Below are 7,339 nucleotides of genomic sequence, written 5' to 3' on the forward strand. Positions count from 1 at the left end.
AAAATACCTGCTGGCAACAACTTCGCTATTCTGCTTCCCAAACTAAATTTATGAGAAAGTAAGCGATTTGCAAGTGTTGGTACACACTTCTGATAACAGATTACTTGTGACTACTTGTGACGTCCCTTACCAGTGAGGCTGAGGCCACTGGTGTAGGGGAAAAGAAACAGGGCTGAACGTCAGAGGCCCCACCTTCTAGTCTCTGCCTCACTCCCACGGGTAACCCTGGGCAAGTCACTCTCTGACCTGCAAAGGTCACCCTCTAGGGCCCATACAGTTCAATGTGGCTTCCGGCACCTGGCTTTATTTGAGGGTGACAGAGAGAGCTGGAGCTGGAGAGAGGAAGCCCATCTGCAGGAGGAAACATGAGAGCTCTCTGTGAGTTAAGAATACTCCAGGGAGTCTGGGTACCTCGCAGTGTGTGAGGTTAGGCTGGTGCCCGGAAGATGGCTCATCCCTTGTCAAGGAAACCAAGTGTCTGCAAAAGCCCAATCAAGAAGATGTGAGGAAAAGGTCCCTCAGGATGCCACTGTGGAAGATTCCTAATGAGCAGTTCAGAGCCCAGGAACAGGGCATGGCAACCAGGGCCCCCAGGCAGGAGGCTGGGGCTGGAGGGATGTTTAACAAGGGAAGGGGAGGGAGTAAGAGAGCTGGTAAGAGTGAAAGCCAGGAAGACTTAGAAAGGCTCCGATGCTGCTTTTTTGACCAGAATTTCAAGAAGAGTGGGACTCCCCTGAAACTGAATGCAAATTTTGTATATTCTCATGCTTGTGTCTCCCATCCCAGCAGCCCTGATTAGATTTTCACTGGGGTGGGATCCTAAGCAAAGAAGGGCCACTATCCCAAACTGTCCCCAGCAAAAGACAAATGTCTGTCTCACGTGGGACAGATTTTCTGGAGCCCCTGGAAGCCAGAACTACTTCCTAGCAAGTACAGGAGAAAGTTGTTGAGTTTCCACACCTCGGGTTGGGAAGCTCCTTGGCAGTGTTGCATTCAGGTCTATCAGCTCCTCTCCTCCAGCTCCTAGAGACAGACATCTGAGAACACATTTTGCCCAAAACACCCTCAACATTTCTCATGGATTGTCCATTGTCTTGAATCTCTTGTTCAGTGGGGATTTCACACCTACAGATAAATGATATACCGAGCTACAGCCATGTAAGTACTACGAAGAGGGAGTTTTAAAAATAATTAAATGGGTAACTTGACACTTGTTCCTTTTCTCCATCTCTGTTCACTGAAGACATATAAAACCTAATGACTCTCACTTTGCTCTGGATCTAACCATCTGCCATTTCAAGCTTGGATGTCTCCCCTCCCCTCCTTTCCCCTTGCTTTGTTCCACATGGTGGCCCTGATTCCAGGGCTTTGCTGAGGAGATTCCCCAAGAAGCCCGGCATCTTCCCTGTGGACTGAGATTCATCAGTAGTCTTAGTCCCATTCACCCCATTGCTTAAAACAGACCCATAAATCTAGAAACTGAGTTTAAGTACAGTAATGCCTCATTTATCTGAGCATTGTTAGATTTTACGCAAACTAGCCAGATAACTGAAACCTATCCTTTCAAGAGCCAAACTCTTTTCTTAAAAGAATTAATCATTTTTAGTAGACATTTTTCAAAAACACATTATACACTCTCCTTCCTCCTTAAACAGAGGCTACTGATCATAATTTCATGGGGCTGTAATCTATGTCCGCGCCTGCTTTCTGGTTGCTCTAACTCCTCTTTCAGTGTCACAGGATTGGCTTTCGCTCCTCTCGCTGTCAGGGTATCCATCTCTAATAGCCTCACTGCTTTTCTTCTGCTGCACTATTCCTATGTGTGCTGCTGTTGACTTTGGGGAGCTAGCAAACCTACTTCCCTAGCCAGCTGCATGTTAGAGGAGTCAGTGAGGCCCTTAACAATGCTCCAAAGAGTCAGGCACTGGGCTTAGCAGAGAGAGAGCTTGGTGATGGCTGTGTTGCGTGGTCAAGGGCTTTGGCTTATTAAATTAGATGTTTCAGCTGGCCCGGTGGCTCAGGCGGTTAGAGCTCCATGCTCCTAACGCCGAAGGCTGCCAGTTCGCTTCCCTCATGGGCCAGTGGGCTCTCAACCACAAGGTTGCCGGTTCGACTCCCGCAAGGGATGGTGGGTTGCACCCCCTGCAACTAGCAACGGCAACTGGACTTGGAGCTGAGCTTCGCCCTCCACAACTAAGACTGAAAGGACATCAACTTGAAGCTGAACGACACCCTCCACAACTAAGATTGAAAGGACGAGTTGACTTGGAAAAAAGTCCTGGAAGTACACACTGTTCCCCAATAAAATCCTGTTCACCTTCCCCAATAAAATCTTTTTTTTTTTTAAAAAGTAGATGTTTCTATATTATTGGAATGATAGTGATACTGTGGAAACATAATTTATTTAGAGGAAGTCACCACACATTAAAACCTTCAATCACTTTTGGTGTGTTTGAGTGGCAGAATGTCATGGAGAAGACAGGGAAGAAAAGTGGAGTTTACTGAACATTTATTTCATGACAAGTGCTCCACGAGGAGCATTCAGACACTATTTCACTTCTCACTACAGTCCAGAGATGTGGATACTATTATCTCTGTTTTACTGAGGATAAAATAAAGGCTTAAAGATGCTAATTAGTAAATCTTCCTTTAAGTCTTTTTAATTTCTTTCTTTTAATCTTAATTTTTAACTGTGAAACCCCAATATAAGAGGTAACAGGATGCTCCTGTTGAAGACCTGGGCTTTTCTAGGCCCCAAGACTTTATTGAAATCCCAGGGCCCTATGGAACCCAGATTAAAAACCATTATAACCAGGCCCAGAAATGTGCCATGATAATATCTAATGGATTGGGAGTTCTCAGATAGGGCCTAAATGTAATTTTCTCTAACCATGCCCAAGAAAGGGAAGAGATAAACAGATCTGAGATTCCCATTTCAATCTGAGTCCTCTGCCCTCTTTGGACTGTCACCTCACTCAGCTAAAATATTTCTCTGATATCTGATTGCATTTGGTTGCCTTGATTCCCCAAACCCAGACAGAATATTCCCCAGGCATTCCATGCTAGTGGACTAGGTTCATCTCCCTTGGGACCTAGGCTTTCTCCTTCTAAATCCTTCTTGCAATTGCCTTCTACCCCTTCTCTTCAACACCAATTGTACTTGGTTCATCAGGGAGCAAACATTATTAGATTGTCTGGCATCTACGATGTAAAGACAGTTACAGGAACTCCCACACCAAAAGGACATAGCAGGCTTAGACAGGGGACCAGTGACCTCCACAAGCATATTTGGTACAAAATTAGTTGTGGGTGCAGTAGGGGTTAGTAAGAAGTGGCAGTAAGTAAGGAGAGTGTTTGAGAGTTTGGGCTTTGGAGGAAGCAAAATAGGATTTTAATTCTGCCTCTGCTGTTTCCAGTCATGTAACCTATAAGCAAGCTCTTTAATCTCCCTAAGTCTTAATATTCTGAGCTGCAAAATGGGGATAAAAATATCTCCCTCATTGGGTTGTTATGAGTATCAAATGGAATGATGCATATAAGGTGTTTGGAATAGTGCCTGGCACAGACTAAGAATTCAGTAACTCTTAGTTGCCATTATTATTATCATCATTAATCATCATATAATCAGGCAGGAAATTCAAGGAATGAGAGGCAAGCAAAGGCAATATAAAAAGCAGAAAGCTACTTTGGGTCTGGCCATAATGTTTACGTTAGTTTAACCATAATTAATACAATGGTCTGGATTTTATCAGGAGATGCTAGGCCTGGGGCTTGCTCTCTAAGCAGAGATACTAAGTTGTTGAGCATTTGAATTTGGAACACAGGAGTGTCAAGGAGTCCCCAGCATCCAGGTGGTACAGCCAGGGAAATCATCTCATGAGAGAGTGCGGATGTAGATGAGAAGGGTCCAGCAAGCAGTGAGAGCCAGCAAAGGAGACTGGGAAGGAATAGCCTCAAGGCAGAAGGGAAGCCAGGTGTCCATAAGCCATGAGGAGAAAGTAATTCAAGAAAGGAGGCCAGCTGCAATGGCTGCCGCGAAGGCCATGAAGGGACATTGCACATGGCAACGTGAGGTTTTGGGACCTTGATGGGGGAAGAGTAGCTGAAGCACCATTTGGTGGCTTGAGGAGAGACATGGAGGTGAAGGAATTGCAATCAGCACAGACAATTCCTTGGATATGCTCTGCTGAGATTTCTCCCCAAGGCTTGGAATGGGTGTGAGTTCTGTTGGTAAATGTGGTGGTGAGAAGGAAGAAGGGTGGACACACACACACACACATACACACACACTGATAGGGACATGTCAAGGGGACACATGAGCCAACCAAAAGAACTCCCAATGGTCAAAGGTGGAAGAATTTGAGCAAGAAAATAAAGGAGTATGGGATCATCACCCAACATATAAAATAAATTTTCATGGAAGAAGGGTGGACCACTCCTCATACCCGTCATGTGGAAAGGTGTCCTCCGGGAAGTTTGTCACTGACATGTTCTCTTCACAGAAAGCAGATTGTAATTGGAGGGGAGAAATGAATTAAAAGTCCCAAAGGCTATGGGAATCATTTCTCTCCAATTGCCCGTGCAGCGGGTATAAAAGAAATGAGGTGGTGGGAGGGCCAGGCTTGCTGGAGCACAATATTCTTCCCACCCATCAATGCTGCATGATCCATGGCCGGACATCAGCTGGGGGGTTGTCAGAGCCCCTGGGACACTCCCCTGCCTGGAGAGTTTGGGGCCACGCCCAGTCTGGTCTTACTGCCAAGTGCCCTGGGACAGGTGGCCTGGGATGAATCAGACAGCTAATTAGCACTCTCTCCTCGTCTAAAAAGGAGCCAGAGACACATAAATTGCTCCCAAGAGGGAGGGAAGGAGGCAGAGAAAGGGGAGGTGGGGAAATCGACAGGGGTTACATCAGAAAAACAACCTCATCCAAACAGCTGCACATGCCAAATCGGTGTTCTTGCTCCAGGAGGAGTGGCAGAGACAGCTGGGACCTAGGGGGCCCCTGAGGTAAAACACCTGTGTTGGTGCCTCATTATTGGCACCATAGATGCCACCTCCCTGCCCCAGTGAGGCCTGAGCTGCGATCTACACGGCCACTTGGTGTCTAACATCTCTGCTCTTTCCTATCCACAGTCCTGAAAATTTACTACAGAATGTCAGCATCCATCTCTGTCCTTAGTAAACTGGGATTTCTCTCCAGTAAGAATCACCTCAAGGCTGTGTCCAGTCCTGCACTAACCTGGGGGATGAAGGAATCAATGGACTTCAGCATAGTGTTTTCAGGAAGGGGGCAACAGGGAAAATTCTGGATAGTTAGAGTCTAATTGTGGCTACATGACCCTGTATCAACCACTTCACTTTTTAGGACTCAGAATCATGAAAGTTTGGGCTATATACTATTTATAACATTCAGGAATTCTATAAGTTCAGCATCTTTCCAACCAAATTATTTCAGAATTATTTATGGAGGCATATCTCTTATTTTTTATATTCTTTCCACCCTAACTTTTGTGAGCCTAGCATTCTTGTTGATCTCAGTTCTGTGTGGGCAGAGATAGTGACAAAGAAAGTGGAGGGGGGCAGGGGAGCAAAATAATTATTCATGTGAGGGATGGGGAAGGAAGTCTTAAGTTTGTAATTAAAGACAACTGCCCACAATAAGCACCTAGTTCTCAAATCTTGGTTTTTAATACCATTCTTCAATAAAAGGAACCAGGATTTCTTGGAGAAATGGTTGATTCTAAGACTGGGGCGGGAAACATACTAGACAAGCCTGGAGCATCTTGTAATGCCAGAAAGTATGGCAGTACTACACACACACACACACACACACACACACACTGATAGGGACATGTCAAGGGGATGCATGTGCCAACCAAAAGAACTCCCAGTGGTCAAAGGTGGAAGAATTTGAGCAAGAAAATAGAGGAGTAGGGGATCATAACCCAAAGTATAAAATACATTTTCATGAGTCTATATTGAGACAAATAAATAATTGAATGAATAGATTGAATGAATGGATGAGTGAATAAATAAATAAGTAAATAAATAAATAGGAGAAGAGACAAGTTTCTTGTGCACAAGAATTACAAATAATTTAGGCAGATATTCTACTTTCAAGGACGTGGAAGAAAACTCTCCACTCTGTAATTGAGTGACTTTCTTCCAAAGAGTACGATATGGAAAGGGGTGGGGCCTAGAAATGTTAGAGTGAAGAAACCTACCTTAGCCAGGTGATCAAGGCTAACATCAGGAGTGAAAAGTCAGGTAGATAGTATATATTCTTTACATGATGTGCTAAGAATGCCACTTTACCTCTATGGTCTTCGTCCGCCAAACTCATAATCCTGGTCTAAGCATGAGAAAAACATCAGACAAATCTCATTTGAGAGATAGTCTACAAAATACCTGACCAGTTCCCCTCAAGATGGTCAAGATCATCAAAAACAACTAAAGTCTGAAAAATTTTAGGAACCTAAGGAGACATGACAACTAACTATAATTTGGTATCCTGGATGGGATCCTGGAACAGGAAAAGGACATTAGGTAAAAACCAAGGAAACCTGAAATAACTATGGACTTTTCTTAATAACAATATGTCAAGATTGGTTCATTAATTTTCAACAAGTGTATCATACTAATGTAAAATGTTAATAATAGGGAAACTAGGTGCTGGGGGTACAACAAACTCTCAGTATTATCTTCACAAGTTTTTTGTGAATCTAAAACTATTCTAAAAATAAAGCTTATTTAAAAAAAAAAAACTTGCCCAAATCATGTGTTTCTAATTTAAGCATTTGACTGGATCGAGCCTGAGTAGAGTCACTTTGTAATTTTAAAACTGTGTTTAGGTAACTGCTAATTACCTACCTAATTTCTATTTCCTTCTTCTTTGTGGACAGAATGCCATTTTTATTTTTTGTTCAGGAAGGTAATATGTCCAGCTCAAAATACTCCTTTTTTCCCCCTCATTCTCTTGCTGCACATGGTGGCCATGTACACAGTCCTGGACAATGAGATGTAGGAGGGATCTCTACAAAGAGCTCACCTTTTTGAATAAAAAGAGAAACCTTCATGAGCAGAAACACCTGCACCAGGTTGTCCTTCCCTTTTTTCCTGTCTGGAGTTAGTTGAGATGTATGTTCTGGACATGGAACAGCCATGTTGTGATGTGAAGTAACCAGCATGGGAATGAGACCCTATACATCATGGATTGCAAAACAGAGAGATACAGATATCGTGGGACCCTGGTGGCATTGATGAGTGGCTGCATAAGCCTTGGACTTCTTATTAGGTGAATCAAATAAACCCTTAGCTTTTAAAAATGCTACGGTAG

The sequence above is a fragment of the Rhinolophus sinicus genome, chromosome 14 (genome assembly GCF_057876585.1).
Source record: "Rhinolophus sinicus isolate RSI-liver-muscle chromosome 14, RSI-T2T, whole genome shotgun sequence".
In the NCBI taxonomy this organism is placed as follows: domain Eukaryota; kingdom Metazoa; phylum Chordata; class Mammalia; order Chiroptera; family Rhinolophidae; genus Rhinolophus; species Rhinolophus sinicus.